The sequence below is a fragment of the Acipenser ruthenus genome, chromosome 7 (assembly GCF_902713425.1).
Source record: "Acipenser ruthenus chromosome 7, fAciRut3.2 maternal haplotype, whole genome shotgun sequence".
NCBI lineage: Eukaryota > Metazoa > Chordata > Actinopteri > Acipenseriformes > Acipenseridae > Acipenser > Acipenser ruthenus.
Window position 1 is genome coordinate 8,576,681 of NC_081195.1, and position 18,474 is coordinate 8,595,154.

Consider the following 18,474-nt stretch of genomic DNA (forward strand, 5'->3'; position numbering starts at 1 on the left):
AAATAAAGGAAGTGCCTAACCAAATGTGTTTTACATTCATTTCCAAGATTTCACAGACTTTTTGTTTAAAAATACTAGAGTGAAAAGATCTTGCCAAAATTAAAAAACAAAATAAATAAATAAAATCTGAAATAAATAAATACATTTTTCTATGTAATGTATTTCGGTTTTTATTTATTTATATATTTTGTATTTTATTTCGTTTTTATTTATTTAGCTTAAATTTTGGCAAGATCTTTTCACTGGCGTCAATCACACTGGAAGGACAGGACAGTCCAGTAAGTGAATCGATGATGTAGTAACTTTGCCTTGGGGTTGTGTAGGGGCGTTGACTGCAGTTGTATGCTTGCAAGTTGCAATCTTGGGTTGTGTACATTCAGTCCAATAATTTTTCCTTTTATAAAAGGAAATTAGAAAACGGAACAACTTGTTTTTTGTTTTAGTTCTGTGAGCAGAGAGAAAAAAAAAAAATGTAGTCGTTTTCCAATTTTTTAGAATTAAATACAAACACGGTTTTTGGCTTGTTTCACCATCAGGTTTGTGTAGGGTGTTAAGAATGTTACATACATTACATTCTTTATGTATTTTTGTTGCCAAACCATATGCCCTGCATCCCACAATGACCCACTATAATATAAACTGATTTGTTTTTATATACAGTAGCTGTAATTTGTTCACCCGAAAGATCTGGGGCTCTTTTGTATAGCATACAAAGTCATACTATATAGCGTATACAGCATTACTCACACAGATTGCAGGTGGTAACGGCTCGAAAGACCCATCATATTTGAATTTACAATCTCGCAATATGGAAACGAGCCCCCTGGTGGTTGTCTGTGCAAAAAAAATCTCATTGGAGCTCAAATGAGCTCTGTGACGGACTAGTATTGCTGGAAACAGGGGCGGGACTATACAAACTTGGTTCCTGTTCCAGGAAGTCTGTTGCTTCGCTATGCAGTTTACTTTTTTTTTTTATAATTTCTTTTATTTAAAATTAGTTAAATGTTCACCTATTTAGCAACTTCTTTTTGAGGACGTTAATTTGAATGGTTTTTCAGCCGTCAGTTCTCGATTCTACCCTGACTAACCAGCAGACCAGTTAGTAGATAACCGAACTCACCAGTGGCAGTGTCCCGCCCTTCCAGTATGATGAGAAATACTAGCGTGAAAAGATCATGCCAAAATGAAACAACGAAATAAATAAATAAATAAAATTAAATTAAAAATCGAAATACATTACATTTATTTAATTATTTATTTCATTATTTATTTATTTAATTTTGGTACGAATTATCGTCAATATTCACAAAAAACACAGCTTGGTATAGAATTCATGAAACTGATCTAGACAGTTCAAACACTTATGTATAAAAAAGATTCATTCAGAAATCTCCAAATAGAGGTTAAAATTACACTTCATAAGGAGTACTGCATGATTCCCATATGGATGAAACATGCAGAGATAAGGTTTATGTTTTTATAACCTCATGGTCATCTTGTGGACTACCATTGCAAAACATTAGCCGCTGGGTAAATCGAGTGCAGAATGCATCTTTTGTCTTCCCTGGCAAATAAAATACCAAAAATTTTGAACACATTTTATTTAAAATAATTAAATTGTTTTTTTTTTTAAATAAAACTTCCAATTTAAATGTAACTCTCGAGATCCAATGTGAATAAAATGTATGACCTTGAAAAAGTGCTCCCACCGCTTGCTTGCCTGCATGCCCCCTTCATTCAATGGTATCTAAGTTGTTCTGAATTAGCTGGCACATAATAAACCAGATAAAACCATCAAACAAAAACCTCTCAGAGTCAGACTCTGTGCCTGATAAAGGACAGGTTTCTAATAAAAGGAGAGGCAATAAAGAAACCAATAAAACACTGCAAAGCCCTTTTTATGAGTTCAGATCATGATTTACACCATTAACAACAGGAAACCAGGATGCTTCGAAGTCCAAAAAACAAATCTGCCGTCTCCTGTTACATGTAAATCATAGAAAAATAAAATTTACCCTTAGAATGCAATTAAACTTCAAATTATAAACTACTGTCAAAAGATGCCAGTGTCCAACACACACACACACCCATCTTATGCATCTTGTGCAGATGGGGCCAGAAGACCCTGAAGCAAAGCTTAATCTGAGACTCCCCTGTGAAGGAGTGGAATTTCTTAACTATTTTATCTTCAGGGACGACAATTTGGGAGGCGTCAAAATAGTCTCTGGACAGCTCAATGTGAATATGTAACCTTTTCCATGTGTTACAGATGAAAGAGAAGTAACAGTTTAGACGCTAGGAAAGCAGAAACAGTTCATCACACTAGCCAAGTTATCCCACAGCAAATAACCAGCATTAGTTTCTTATACTGTTTTTTAATTCCCAGGTAGAGGATGAACTTGATAAACACACTAGTAGAATTTTAAACCAAAAAGAAAACAATTAAATGAATTCAAGGGGTTGCACAACCCACCCCCTATTGGTACCCCCGAGCAGGAATCACCCATATGCAACATTGGTTTGCTGTTCTGCTGTATTGAGTGCAGTTACCTTTCCTACACCTGTATATAATTAAGCATTGTTAAATGTGTTAAAAACTGTTGAAAGCCTGTCTGTGGATTGAGCAGTCTCGTCTATTTTCTTCCACAGAACGGGCAAGTCCAGGCAGCTCCACGCTGAGCCACGTTCCTGTCCAAGCTGCTTTAGTGTGGTTCCTCCAGTAAAAAAATAAATAAATAAATAAAATAAAAAATGTGATCTCATTCTGCAAACCCCAAACACTTAGCAGATGCAGGCAAGCAGCCTCTTGCTTATCTCAGGAACAGCTGTCAAGTGGCACAGACAGGGAAACACAAATAAAATCAACGGATAACCAAAAACAAAAAAATGGCATGCTAATATTAAAGGAGAAAACAAATTCCATTAAGTTTTGTGTATTACATGTGTGCTCCTGCTTCTACGTGCAGCAGTAGGAAGTTATAAGTTACATCTTCAAGCTCAGCAATCAGTCACAAACCAAAACAAATAAAATAAAAAATAAAAGGGAATCACCTAACCTTAGACAACCCCAAAATGGGGTTTGGATTATGTGGATAACATTATACAAGAAAACAGATACAGTAGGTATTTTCAACACTTACTAGACAACAAAAATATTTAACAGTATGGGAGGGATTTAATAGAAGCAGCTGTAACAGGAAATGCATCCATATGAAACTGCATACTAACTTCCTTTAGCCCAAATTGTGACTTGCATTAGTTTGTCTTGCAGGACATCACTGAAAACATACTGCATTGTAATTAACCTAATCCTGTGGTTTGAGCCATTCCTGACCATACTTTATGAGCCCGAATAGTCATGCTGGAGCATGATTTGCATCATTATGAATTAAAAACTTTACATATTCATTATGGTCTAAAAATTCAAATCAATCCATTACAAGAAAACAATACTGATCAAAGCACCTATCTACTTTGGTCTGACGCAAGCAAAATAAACCAATAGCTGAATATGAAATCCCATCTCAGGTTACTGCTGGGGCACAGTGTCTCATATCTAGTAGGAACAAAACAAATGGCTGTAAAACTGAATTACAGCTGTCTAAAAATTGGATCACCAGATGCATTACTGAGAACAAGACATTCTATCTCCGATTTAACCTCAAATAATCTTAGCCCTAATGAAAGATTCAGTTCAGAATGAGTTCTTGAAGATATATTTTATACCAGGGGACAAATTCCAGAAGAAAAGCGACTAGATTTTTTATACTAAAGGGCAAATCTCTGCAGTTAACAGTAACACCAACTTCCTGTACATCTTTTTATTCGGAAGAATAAAATCAGCAGCCTGCTGTTGACAACCACAATCTAGTCATAAAGGGCTTGATCTAGCAGACAACCCTTTTTTCACGTAAATAGCTTATAAGACAGCCGCTACGCCCCTCTGCTATCCAGGGTTGTCTGAATCCGCTTACAAGGCAGTCATGTCAGCGGGGAGTGATTCGCTAGGCGCTGCATACATTAAAATTCTTCCTGGATACAGGCCCTTAGTGACCCTAAAGCATACCTAAGTCGTTGTCTTTGGATTTTCTAAAACATCAAAATCTGCGTTTTAGATTTAGGTGTGCTTTAGGGTAATTAAATGACTAGTTTTGTACAGGTTTTAAAATCTTCCTTTAAAAAATAATTTCAAAGTGTTGATACAAGCCAGTCAGTGTTTGGTAAATTACTTTTTCTGCAAAAAAAAAAAAAAAAAAAACACAGAAAACAAAAAACAAGCACAAATGACTTGCTGTTGATTTGCAGAATAGTTGTCCTGGCTGTCCAGGGTTAAATTACACTCCCACACAGAGTTGTAACTCCTCCTCTTCCCTCACAGAGACTGAGCAGTGCTGTAAAAGCTACACTCTAGTAAAACAACAAAATTACAGAGCACTTCAAGACAACCTCCCTTTGCACTGTCTGTGTGCCACATTTAATACAAAACACATGCAGTACAGTAAAAGGCACTTTACATGGGATTTTCCACACAACTTCCTGGAAATTATCATCAATCACCTACGCCATAATAAAACTGGAAATGAGCACTCTTACACAAATAACATTTATCATTTTATTTTTATTTAAATGCCTTTGTCCTGTAATTATAAAAAAATTACTTTTCTAAAATGTGTTCACTTGAATATAATTTTGCAGTAAAAATTCAGACATACAACATACATATCAAGTACAGAACAAATTTAAAAACAACACAATTATTATACAAACATACAAAATGAGCTGGCTTAAGTATTATTGAGCGATCTTTCGCAACACTAGAACTCCTCCAGGCTACTTCAGACATATGCTGTGTAAACAGCAGCAAACACCTAAAGTGAGGAAGAATAAAAAGGCACAAGGGCAGACCAGCTCAACTCCTATCTCCCCCAAGGCTACCAATTTAAATCTGCAATGACAGGCAATCGCTTTCGATTTTGTAACAAAACGATGATTATTTAGTGTCTAGTTATTTTTCCTGCAATCCACTGTAACCTTCTGAAAAGTTGTTTACATGCCACATTTACAGCATTAGATTCAGGGACAATACTCGACAGATTGAGTGACACATCATAAATGCCTGTTCAGCCAATTATAGCATTACACGGGAGAGCCGCATCCAATCTATATAGAGCTAGAGGCATCAGTCACGTCATTCCAACTGTGTCAACTTCAAGTGATGGAATGGGTAACAAAGGGACAAGATGTTTTGGTAAAACATCTCAGTACCTGCCCACGCTGCTGAATCCCATTACACAGAGTGTTGGCTGGGCTATTAGTTTGGATTCAAAAAGATCCTGTGTTGCAGGTTAAAGGGAGACATGCTTCCTTGGCCATTTGAAACACCAGACAGTTAAATTTTAGACAAGCAGCTAAGAATTTACACTTCTGCTACTAATGTATCAGCAGGATGAATATACAGTATGACATCAGTGAGTAAAAATTGTACTCCTTGGTCAGATTACCCCTTTAAAACAATGTTTATTCCCTCGAACAGAACTGAAACCTGTGCTCTTTTCTCAAGTGTTACAATACAACACGTTATGACGAGTATCGCGATACGCTGATCACGGTACAATGTGCATCACGGCCATGTGATGGTCCCGATGGGCTACTTGTGTGGTGTAATATACGATAAAATTGTGAATAATAATGGGCTATTTTGTTACAAGGCAAAATTAAAATGACATAAGGGCATGTACATTTATACCAAATCAGAAAAGAAAAAAAAAACAAAAAAAAACAGTAAATTACAAGTAACTACTTGGTGTTTCTAGCCATGCACAGGAAGCATCACTCAATAACATCTCTAATAAATATTTTATACACTGCTTCTGTGCAATGATGCACAGTGCTTCAGGGAATCGTGTACAACACTGCAAGTCTGATAGCAGTATTAAAATCCATCCACAGCTTTTAAATACTCAATAGTGCTGAATTTAGAAATAGTAAAAGAAACGTCATCACTTCAAATGACAAACTATTCCACTAGAAGTCTTTTTCAATGTCTTGAAGTGATTAAGTTTTTTTTTTAGTATTTCTAAAGTATTAAAATTCAACTGATCACTTGGTCACTCAACGATACGGTACCTGTGTGCAAAGACAGGATTTGACTATACAGTTAAAATATATTTATTTTTAATGTTTGTTTAATGCAACAGTGAAAATACAGGGGGAAAATGAGATTCTCGTTGCACTGCAGTTTGAGACATTCCAGGTTTTACCGCGAGATGAATAACACACACACACAAGTGTGACTGCATGTTTCTTGGCTCAGCCAGAGTGTCTCCAGACTGTGAGCGCCAGGGCAGACGGAGGAACGCAGAACCTGAAACCTGATCTTTACACTCTCCTCCCCTCCCCCACCGCCTCTTCGCAAGCAGCAGCAGCAGCATTTCAAAAGCAATTCAATCTCAAATCTTCGAAAAGACAAGAGATTTAAATGATTCAGGAGGATTGCTACCCTAAAGATTACTAAAACAGCCGACATTTATAATGACATAATATCATTTAATACACAGCAATTTAAGTTTAGAAATAAAATAGTTTTACTGCTAGCCCAGCCCCCACTCTCCTGATGTTAACTAACTGCAATTTACTGAGCAAATTTCTAGTATGTAGGTCTTTTGGCTGCTCCGGCATGCCAATCACAGCTGATAGGCGCTCAGAGGAAAGAGTGGGGGTTACTTCTTTAAAAAAAACACAGCTACAATCTTCTGCGTTCTTCTCTTCAACCCGCTGGAATCAGCTACAATAAATGGTCCAGCAGGCTTGGAATATTGGTTTTGTGTTTTACGTGGATAAACACATGTGGCAAGGCGATATTTGTTTGTTCATAAAAACTCCCAATAAAAACGGGATACCCACAACTAAAAGTAATATTTTGTGGGGAGGAGAATCTGATTAATAAAAACAACAATTTGGTTCACTTTGGAAGATGTAAGTAGCCTTCAAACTGGGACATGTACAGTATGTGTATTGGCAGAGTCCATGACTAAGGCCCTATGAAAATCGCGGAAATTTTCTTTAAAATTCATGGCAGTGTCACGGGTAAAGTATCGTATTTCTCAGAATGTGCACAGAAATAGGTTAGAAATTACGTGTACAGATTATTATTATTATTAAATACAGATAAATGCACGGACATCAAAATTAACATCAAAGTCATTCAAGCACTTTACAATAGCTTGTGAAACAATGTTGTAATTAACAGCCTGTAGGTAAAGTGTATCTTTCAGTTCTTGTATGTCAGGTGCACGTTCACCATTTAGGTCTTGCAAAACAAATACAATGTGTAACTCATACTGATCTTGTGCATCAGTCGACTCGTCAGTGATCACTGACAAGCAACCAGACTGTTTAACCAATTCCATAATCTCCTGCTTGTGATACTCGGCAACTTTAGGTAAGTATTCACGTCTCAACTGGGCTGATGAAGGAATCAGTCCACCATTTTCTACACTCTGTCTGAAGAATTTCCATAACTTTTGGTTGTCCAATTTTTCAAAAGGGATATTTGCGCAAACAAATGCATCTGTCAGGTCAAAATTTAATAAGTGAACTTTTGGAATATGGAAGTCACCGTTTGTTTCTTTGCAAGTAAAGCAGTCGCAGTACTGCTCTGGATTTCTGCCTTTCTCCTTTGGTGAATACCTGCTGTCAACAGACGAGTTTCGTTAGTGAACTACAGTAACGTTGCAGGACGTACAGAACAGAAGAACTTACCTCCATTGCTGTGTAAACTCCTGCTGGATACTGCTTTACGTGATCTGCTGCAGACTCATTTTTAGTTTTTTTAGACATCCATTTTCTTGTTTACAGTGTGTAGTATTTTAATTTCCCTCTTAGATTGCACATAGTTACATGACAATCACTGCACAGCACTGTGTGCATGGCGAATATTACATGCAGGCACATATCAGAGCTGTACAGTTTCATTAATGTGATTTTTTTTGTATGAAATACAAATCATTATGAAATTATTTTTATTTCTTAAAAATAGTGAAAATTGCGGTATTGGGCTAATTTCACGATTTCCACATAGCCCGTGAAATCGCGATTTTCACAGGGCCCTATACATGAGGCCCAAGTGGATGGGGAAAAAACGGTATGCAAAACAAGCCAAAGACACAATGTATTAGTCTTTGAACAAAGAGCTTGATTGTGAAGATCTGCTACACCTTTTATCTGCTTTTTGGAACTCAAATCACCCAAATAAACCAACCAAGAACGTGGCTGGTTCCATTGTCTATATTGCTAAATGATAGCTAGAGACTCAGGAATCGGTGTATTACCTCAAGTAATGTTCGGTTGACATTAGTTTCAGGGGGATTTGGGCAAGAAGCCCAAGTAACTAATAGAATGGGGAAAAAATATTAGAAAGTAAACATTTTATTCTACCATTCATGCACATACAGCACTATTCTAAACTATACATAGTTCAGTTGTTTGAAAACCTGAAGCTTACAAACAATGTGTGTTTAAAAGATACAATGCTGCCTGTACAGTACTTTGATGCTCCTAGCTGTTGCTGCTCTGCTGTCATGTCATTACCAAGCTTCTTTTGAGACGAGACGGCACAGATCAGAGGGGCTTTATGTTTCCTTTCTAATAAAATTATACAATAAAGATAGTCTTTTTAAAAAATCAATCATAGATATGTGTGTGTGTATTTATGTATTTATATATATATATATATATATATATATTTTTTTTTTATAGACACACACACACACACACAGACACCATCATCATAGCATACACATTATTTAAAAAACAATCTGTATTACGTACGTGCATTAAGCATTACTCTGAAATCTCTTAAGCCCGATGGAAGCTGGAAGAATACTTTTAAAGCTTGGTAAAGGTTGACGTTTTTTTTTTTTTTTTTTGAAGGATTATAATTAAACATTTGTACAAACTGCTTGGCAAAAATCACCTGAATAGATTTGAGCAAAGGTATCAAATATAATTAGGCAATACCAGAAGAAAAATAAATAAATAACGCAATAATGAAAACGCATTCTCTTCAAACTCCTGTTAAATATATTTAGAATTGCCCTCTAGCAGTGTGGATAAAAGAAGAGTACTGCAATGCCAAATTATTATGATAAATTTATATATGCTTTGCTCGAGTTTCTCCTTAAAAGACTAATAAAATGCATGTGTTGTTCACAGGGTGGGTTTGAGGCAACTGCTCTCCCATCCCCAAGAGAAAGGGCAGTTCCTCCAGTTCAGGGCAGACTTGAGGCATGGATACTAAATTGCTTCCTCACCCCCTAAGAGAAAGGGTAGGCCCTCTAGTCCAGGGTAGGTTTGAGGCAAGAAGACTATACTGCTCCTTTGACCAACTTCACATTTATACTATTTAGGCAAAATCAAAATAAATAAATAAATAAATAAATAAATAAATAAATTATATATATTATATATATATATATATATTTTATAAAATTCATATTTTTAAATCTACTCTGGTAATTGTGAGCGTTTCAAGGCAGTCATCAGCAAGTCTACACTTGATTATATAAACGGGGTTCTTTCCTGAAACACCAATAGCTCATTCACAAATTTAAAAACTCTCTCAAATATTTAGTTACTATTCCACAACTACCATGTTCCTAACCAACACTAAGAGAAAAAATGAAAATCAAAACGGCTCCAAACCTCAAAAGAAAAACGAACAACAAAATAAGATAAAAAGAAATAAAAACCTGCAAGTCTCCAATTACTGAGGATTTTATGATGGAGAAAACTTAAGTAGGAGTCACTCAGTTTAGACAGAATGAGAAAAGGTTTAAAGGATGAAATCCAAAATCAGTTTTTGAACAGTCCCATCCCTGTGTTTCATTTTACCACCTTATTTTTTTGCCTCCCGCCTTCTAAGTCCAAACTAATGTCCAAACTGACACCTTTCTTTATCTCCCCCTGTTTTTTGCAGCAACAGCCCCACCAACCACACAAATCATTGAGCCAAATTACATAAATAACCAGACGCACCGATTGACTAATTTGAGATGGAGAGAGAGAGAAGGGGCCACTGAACCTGAACCCAATTAAAGCAATAACCTCCCTGCCTGCCAGACTATTATAAACTATTTCAGCTTATTTTCATTGGAATACCTAGAGCAGGCCTCACCCAGCCTTTCCTGCTCCTAGATACTCAGTCGTGTTATTTTTGTAACTGAGAACGTAGAGCAAGCCCTGGAATGCACAGCTGTCTGGCATATGTTTAATGTTAGCCTGTATATTCCATTTCTTTTGGTGCGTCTTTCTTTGCACTAGCTGCTTGCACATTGCTTTTTTGTTCTTTTTTAAATCCATAAATGTTGTATATTATGTCTTAGTCAGACTTGTATAACAAAATCTTCTTCCAAAATACCTAAAAAGCCCACCAGCTATCTTTTAAGAGATCTATGAGCATAGTCATTTGAGTCTGCATTGGTGTGATGTGTTAAGCTATCACCCTACTAGTTATTAAGAGCTGCAAGGTCTACAAACCATGCTCCATTTTACCAAAAAAATTATAAAAAAATAACCATGGAATTTCTTGGTGTCCGTTTGCTACACTCTTCCATAGTCAAGACTTCTCTATACATATCAGTCTGAAAGTACACCTTGTTGACATGGAGAGTACAGTCTTTAAAGTCCCCAAATATAGTTTAAGGTGTGGGACACAAGCTCCACCCATTTACTAGAAACAGAGTGACGCTACACCACGCTGAGAAAAAGAAGTAAGTGGTCATGAATGTCATCTACGAGCTCTCTGAAGCAACACAAAGCAAAGCCAAATTAAATTAATAATTTTCAAAAATTATTGCTTTCACAGTTTTTTTGTATTACATTTTCAGGAAATACCTAGTTATCATATTTTCAAAAGTGGTTAATGTGAAATGTATGAATGCAATTTTTTTTACACCTTAAAAACATTCATTACACTTCAAATTCTACTTTTCATCCTAGCATTATCCAGGCTCTTTTTTCCCCCCCAGACTCAAGCATTTTCACATTCAACAGTTCCATCTGTTTTTTGACATGCCCTCCTCCATTGCAGTGCTCCTTTACTTCATCTCTGCCTTGAGTACAAAGGGGGCTTGCCAAAAAAACAGTCCTGTTCCCTTCCGCCCCCCCTCCACCTCTCCTGTCTAAATTAAAACCAGCCCTCCACTCTCCCTGCTGCAGGGAGAAAAACATTGCCAAAAAGGGCCTGTTCTAATCAGTCTGACACTGCTGAAGTGAAGGGGCTGTGTAACAGCTCAGCAAGAGAAAACACAGAACCCAGATCAACCAGACTACCCAGAAAAAAAATTACATAAATGATAGAAAATGAAATATAAAAGTATTCAACAGATGCAATCAAATGTTCAAAAAAATACCAGTTGAATGCCCTTTCCTACTTAATTAGATGTCAAAAACTACTGTTCAACCTAAACAACATTCACCACGACTGGATAACAGATATCAACATACACAGCATGCAAGTGTGGTGTACAAAAGACGGACAGTCTCCTACTTATATCCCCAGACTCTGACATTCTCAGTAAGTGCATAACAGTATCATAACATTGATTCATTACAGGCATGAGATTGGGCAGCTTTCAAAACAGTGGAAAATAGCAGAGGGGGAAAGTGTGAGAGGGGGGTCTCCCTCCGGTCACACTACAAAATGCTTGTGTTTTTAAAGTTAAAACAGTGCACTCGGAGCCACTTCTGAGTGACTAATAGAAGAAATGGAGCACAATTGCATAAAAAAAGTGTTAAAATATCTACTGTTACTGTACGCACAGTCGAAAACTGGACAGTCAGCAATTTCAATACATCGTTACCGGTACATATAATTTAATATAAATAATTAAACAGATACACTTAAAATTAAAGTATAACTACTGGGAGTTTGTAATTGGTTGCATTGACTTTCAGCCTTTGTTTTTATGTTTTGAAGTGATCGTCTCAACTGCCATACTTTAACTCTGTCTCATAAAGGCGGCAGTACGCCTTACCCACATCATGCAGCTTCCCAACAAAAAGCCCATCTATTTCTGTGTCCAGCCACTTCCAGTTCCACCGGTCCTTAACATCTTTGTCAATCTCCTTAATATGGACCTCTTGGTCGCGCTCTACAAACAGCCTCAGCATCGTCAAATCATAAAATTGCGGGAGAAAAGAGAAAGCATACACGAAGCAGCCTTGTGATAGGCTGAATAATTTTTCTGCAGCCAATCAACCATCACGTAACGAATGGGTACACCACACGCTTTGTATAAGTGGTAAACCAAAGCATGGCCGATTAAAATAAATAAATAAAATAAAGAAACAAACAAACAAACAAACAAACATTTTTTAAAAAAGCATGGCATGCAATTTTTCTCCAGATTTACACGATTCTAAAAAATAGAAATCAGCGGAAACGTCTCATGTTTGTCATAAAGACCATAAGAACATATGAAAGTTTATGAACGAGAGGCAGCCATTCGGCCCATCTACGTTCGTCTGGTTCCTTGTAGCAGACTGATCTCAGAACTTTGTCAAGTCGTGTCTTAAAGGATCTAACGGTTTCTGCCTCAACACCATTAGTAGATAGCCCATTCCATTCTATTCCCTTACCATTCTCTGTGTGAAGAAGTGTCTCCTTCCCTCTGTCCCAAGTATATCTCCACTGTGACCTCTAGTCCTGTTTCTGTACTGCACTTAAGGTAGGGCTAATGAAAGACTTTAGAAATAACAAAGATAGATTTTTACAAATTATCTTCTTACCAATTATTTGAAATTCAGGGCAATGCATTTTAACAAGACCAATACATATTAAAATACATGTTTACCATTTTTGGTCTGAAAAATATGACTGTATATTGAATTTTGTTTTGTGAACTTTTGCAAATAACAACCTCATTTGTTTTTCCATAAACATCCAAGAAAAGTCAAAAATAATAAATACATCTATTTTTAGCCTTGTATGGCATACAGATGAAAAAGCAATATGGTGACCTTTCAGTTTTTCAGCTTTAAAACATCTATGCTTTGAAACAAAACAAATAAACAAACATGTTTTCTGGAAAGATATTAAGATATAACGAATGATATGCAGTAAAAAGCAAATCATGAGCAACGGTCAGTCAGCACACATATTTCCTACAATATTGTCTTTAGGAATTCAAAAATCTTCTTTGTTTGTGTCCCTCATAGTTAATGTTGAGTCCAGAGCTTGCCATCTTTTCAGTAGCACCTTTTGAGATGCAGGACAAAAGAGGTTGTGAAAGCATTTTTTTTTTTCTTCAGTAAAAACAATTCTCTGTTGCAAAGAATTCTGCTGTAAGGCACATATGCTTCAGAATCACAGCTTCTGGAGTTATGATAGCACCTTAACATCTTCTGCTGCATTGTTAGCATTGCAAGTCTTTGTAACTTCATCACTTATTCCAAGTCCTGTGGTTTCCATATCAAAACAAAGAATTTAATGTAATTGAACTTAATCTGTTTGCTCAAGAGGAGCTGGAGGGATTGCAGCGATGTCAAATTCCTCATGATTTAAAAATCCAATGTTGGATTGATAAGTGTCCATTTCAAGAGCTTCTCGAACATGATTTGAAACACACTTGTCAAACTTCAAACTTCAGCTCAAGACACCTACACTTAGCTGCTTTCAGTGCACTTCCTGCTGCACAAACTTTCCTTCTGTCAAGTTTTTGTGTGAACAATTGTGCATGGCATCCAGCTGAGAGGTTGAGTTTAGGTACAACAAAACACATTAGTTTGTGTTTTCAAAATATTACAGGAAATTAAAGATTTAAGAAAAAAAATTATTTAAATATTACTGGTAGAAACAGAAACTTGAACAAACAGTAGGAACTTTGACAAAACAAAAAAGGACGAATTTACAGTTCCCTGCAGCACATTTTGTGTTGACAGCGTAGCAGGATTTCTGAGAACTGCCTGCTGTACAGGGGTGTCCCCCCCCCTAGGGTGTATGGAGTTCAGGAACCGACATGAAACATTGGTACACTGCATAAGAAAAACAAAACATATGCCATGCTAGTGAGTAGGTCTACAATTACATGTGTTGTATTGTTTTTATAAGTCAGACAAGTATGCTACTCCTAGTTTTCAAAAGTTATATTACATAAATGATTCTTTTCACGCAACTTACCCTAATAAATAGAATACAAGCCAGTCCCATCCTTCTCTCAGCTTCACAGCAACTCAGATGTAACTCAGCGCCACAGCTTTGGCAGTAGTTCAATTGTTCTGCAATGTATCCAAGCTCGACTACGTCCACTACTGCATGTACTTGCTGGTTGATCGTCTTTTTTTTGCATATATGCGATCACTTGTTGTGATTAATTCAACTTCTTCCACTCGCACGTGGGATCAAGGACATTTTTCTAAATGAAATGGGGTTTAAAAATGTTTTGGCAGCAAACTTTCCTTTCACTCTGGGCACTGACATCTTCTTCACGCGCTGTCAGAAGTGCCGTAAATGATACAAAACATGACAGAACAGCAAATGGTAATGATTCGTCACACACACGTAACCTTTCCTTAGCCCTACTTTAAAGTAAAAGTTTGGGTTAACTATATCAACTGCCTTTCAGACTTTGTTCCAGGCTAAATAGATTCAGTTCATTCAACCTTTTTTCATAGTTGTAGTCTCTTAAATCCTGGGATTAGTCAAATTCCTCTTCTTTGGACTCTCCAGGGCCACAATGCCCCTTTGGTGTTGTGGTGACCAGTACTGGACACAATATTTTAAGTGCGGTCTCACCAATGCATTATATAACTTTAGCATAACCTCCTTGGATTTGCACTTTTGGCTACATACCCAAGCATTCTGTTGGCCTTTGATTGCCTCTCCCCGCTGTGTGGTTGCTGAAAGCGTTACATATTACCACACCAAGGCCTTTCTCATGGTGTGCCTGTTCTAGTTCTATCCTCCCCCATTTGGATCTTACATTTTTGTAACCGGCATATAACACTTTACATTTGTTGACATTTAATTTCATTTTCCACTTTGGATATAGTTCTTGTACAGACGCCTCCTCACTGTATTTACCTTTTCCAATACCAGCATAATTAAAATTAGGTACAATAACTTTACCAGGAACTTTTACACAATTGCTGTTTTAGTAACTTTACATTCCAATATGGTAAACCAAATTTTATATATTTATATATATATATATATATATATATATATATATATATATATATATATATATATATATATACACACACACACACACACACATATATATATACACACATATACATACACACACAATAAAAAAAGAGGGAATCAGAAAATCCAGGTCGGTCTAACTACAATCATTCCATCAAACACAACGCAGAGTTAGTCCATGCTTAGATTACAGACAGCGTGACCACCTGTTACAACTAGTTCTACAAACAATCACACCATGACTTAAATCAGGCTGGTTACACATGCACTTAGGCTACACAATACCCTAACCCTATACCCCAAAAATCACTGTTAAAGCCTTTATAAAAGACACAAACTATTTCAAAATGTTATTTATGATTGCTAAATTATGGGACAATTCCTTGGAGTGGGTTTACTATATAATTCCATGGTTTAGTCTTCTGTAGGCTACTTTATCAGAAAGCAGACATTTTACAGTTTTAGCTGCGAGGACATGAGCGAAGAGCTAAATTGAAATAATCAGTATTAGTATAGATTTCTTTCTTTTTTTTACTGCAGTAAGACAACCTGGCAATTTGACTTTTTTTTTTTTTTTTACAGTCCTGATTTGCTGCTATTGACAATGCTATAATGCCACCTTCAATATTAAGGTTATCCCTGCATCAGAACCATAAAGCAGTCCCAAGTAAATCAAGCAACTATTAATTTAAAATTATCAATATCAATATCTGTATATACCAAAAACCTTAGATGCAAAATGACATATATCAACACAATAATTATTTGACCAATGTTTCAACTATGTACAGTACCTTCAGTAGTAAGTCCATCCCCTAAAGCATATAGAAGCCTTCTAGGTGCTTTACTGTTTTGGAAATTGTTTAAAAGGAAGAAAATTGTTGTGGCATAGATGTGCAGGGGGTCACAATGCTAAAAAAAAAAACTAGCATCAACGTATAAGCAATGTACATTAACAAAAAGGCAAACACCGGTTGTACCAAACAGGTAACAATTATTATTATTTATTTCTTAGCAGACGCCCTTATCCAGGGCGACTTACAATGGTTACAAGATATCACATATTTTATACATACAGTTACCCATTTATACTTTTTTTTTTTTTTTACTGGAGCAATCTAGGTAAAGTACCTTGCTCAAGGTACAGCAGCAGCGTCCCCCACCTGGGAATGAACCAACAAGAGTCCAGAGCCCTAACCACTACTCCACACTGCTGCCCTCACACTGTTACACGCTGATAGATCAATGAATCAAAATATACCATTAAACCACGAAAACGTTATCAATCAATTATGTTCCTTTATTTTCCTGATGTGTAGCTATTATAAGACGTAGGTGCATTCCTGGTCGATGACCCCCAGGTTACCGAGCGTTCACTGCATAAACAATTAAATTAGAGAGCTAAAAACTGCTCTCTACCACCATCTGTATCAACTACGACTAGTGCGAGTCTTTAATTTGCGGCCTTTTTCAATTACACACAGGTCACTCTACCTAGGCAGTGGCACAGTCAGGTACAGGCTGGTAACAGTAACATAACACGCAAGCAGATATACGGAGTTGGTTGTATCACGCAAACTGACTGGTAATTCAGTAATACAAAAGCAACAAAGAAATAAATCCATACAATATAAAACACATGCTGCCCAGTCGTTTTGAAATTCCAGACAATACTGTCTGAAGTATCTTTACGTGTATTTGTTACTTTGTACATTAGAAAACACCTTTATTGAAAAACTATTAAAAGCACAGACGTTTATATAAAACCAATAGCACCATTTTAAGAAAATAAAAATACTGAAACTTGAACTGTGTGGACCTGGCTGTAATGCGGTACACGACCAAAAGCCGAATAATTAAAGTACTGTATAAATACATAAATAGTTATCAACACTAAACTAACAACCTGCGAAATATATACAATTTCACAACGAATATCTTAGTGCACTGTAATTAATTAAACGAATGCCGTACTGGTACTGTCGCACAGTCCGATCTGTTCTTGTTTTGTCAAAACAGTGTGGTGATAAAGTGCGGAAATAAGCACATTAGCGTTTAAAACAGTTTCCTAATTGTCAGTTTTATAAAATACTTTTAAATTACTTCACAACCTGCTGGTCTTTAAAAAACAAAAAACAAAACGACAACAAACTTTTTCTATACTCTCGGCGGAGAAAACAAAAAAAAAAAAAATCAGATTAGTGATTGCACACTTACCGCTCCAGATAGTAATGTACTCCCAATTCAAACGTTTAAACGTGTGAGCCCGATATATTTAGTATTTTTCACAAATAATTTGATTTTTTTCTTCAGTACGGCGATCCTCTCTGGGTCTCCCTCCCTCTCGTTCTCTCGTTCTCTCTTTGTCTGTCTGTCTGTCTGTCTCGCTCGCTCGCTCGCTCGTTCTCGTTTTTTCTCTCTCTCTCCGCCTCGCGCAACAGCGGAGAATTCCAACCATGCGCGAGAACCCATTCCTGACCCAACCCTCCAATCACTGCAGCCGGAGCACGCGAGACAATTTCAGGGAAAACTAAATAAGACAAATAAAAAACACTGTCAAAGAGACGCTACCTAGCGGAGAATAAGAAAAATGCTTCGTGTGTGTTTAATTAGGTATTTGTGTGCTCAATGCTACAAAAAAAGCTACTTCCTCATTAAAGTGTCTTAAAATGTACAAAAATCTGATGTTTTATTTCATGACAGTGATCATTGTTCTTCCAAAAAAAGAGTATTTGGAAGTCACGAACTTATGAACATAAAATAAGAACTTTGAGATGTTTATTTATTTTTAAAACTGATGTGATATGACCCGAGGTATTTACCTATGTAACTATGTATGCAAAAAGAAAATAAAATGCTTTCACGTGGTCTATTATTATTATGATGATGATGATGATGATGATGATGATGATGATGATGATGATGATGATGTCTGGAAATGGCTGCACCTGTCTGGAAAGATGTTTATAAACCAGGTTTATATAAATCTCTACAGGCAGATGTTAGTAGAGGCTCATGTTCTCTGCAAGTGGTTATCAGACCAATTCATTTTAGCAGAGCTGGACAGAGACAGTGGTGGAAGAGGAAGAGTCAGGAACTGAAGACAGTAATCCTCTGATGAGTCCGAAGATACTGACACTGAATCTCCCATGGAGGAAAATCCAACTCTCCCCACCAGCCCATTGCTTCTAATGTGGATGAAACACTCAAATCAAATGATGGAAATGTAACACGTATGAATCAAGGTAGGCTCTTAAATACCAATG

At 36.6% G+C, this 18,474-nt stretch overlaps 1 protein-coding gene across 1 annotated transcript in view; it reads right to left on the minus strand.

Annotated features, from left to right (window-relative positions):
- LOC117414699 (bone morphogenetic protein receptor type-1A-like) overlaps window positions 1-17,724 on the minus strand; it is a 60,186-nt gene extending 42,462 nt beyond the window's left edge. The window contains exon 1 of the mRNA XM_034024464.3: window positions 17,426-17,724. The gene's annotated coding sequence lies outside the window, so the exon portion shown is untranslated. The remainder of the gene's footprint in view (window positions 1-17,425) is intronic.
- Between the last annotated feature and the right edge of the window lie 750 nt (window positions 17,725-18,474).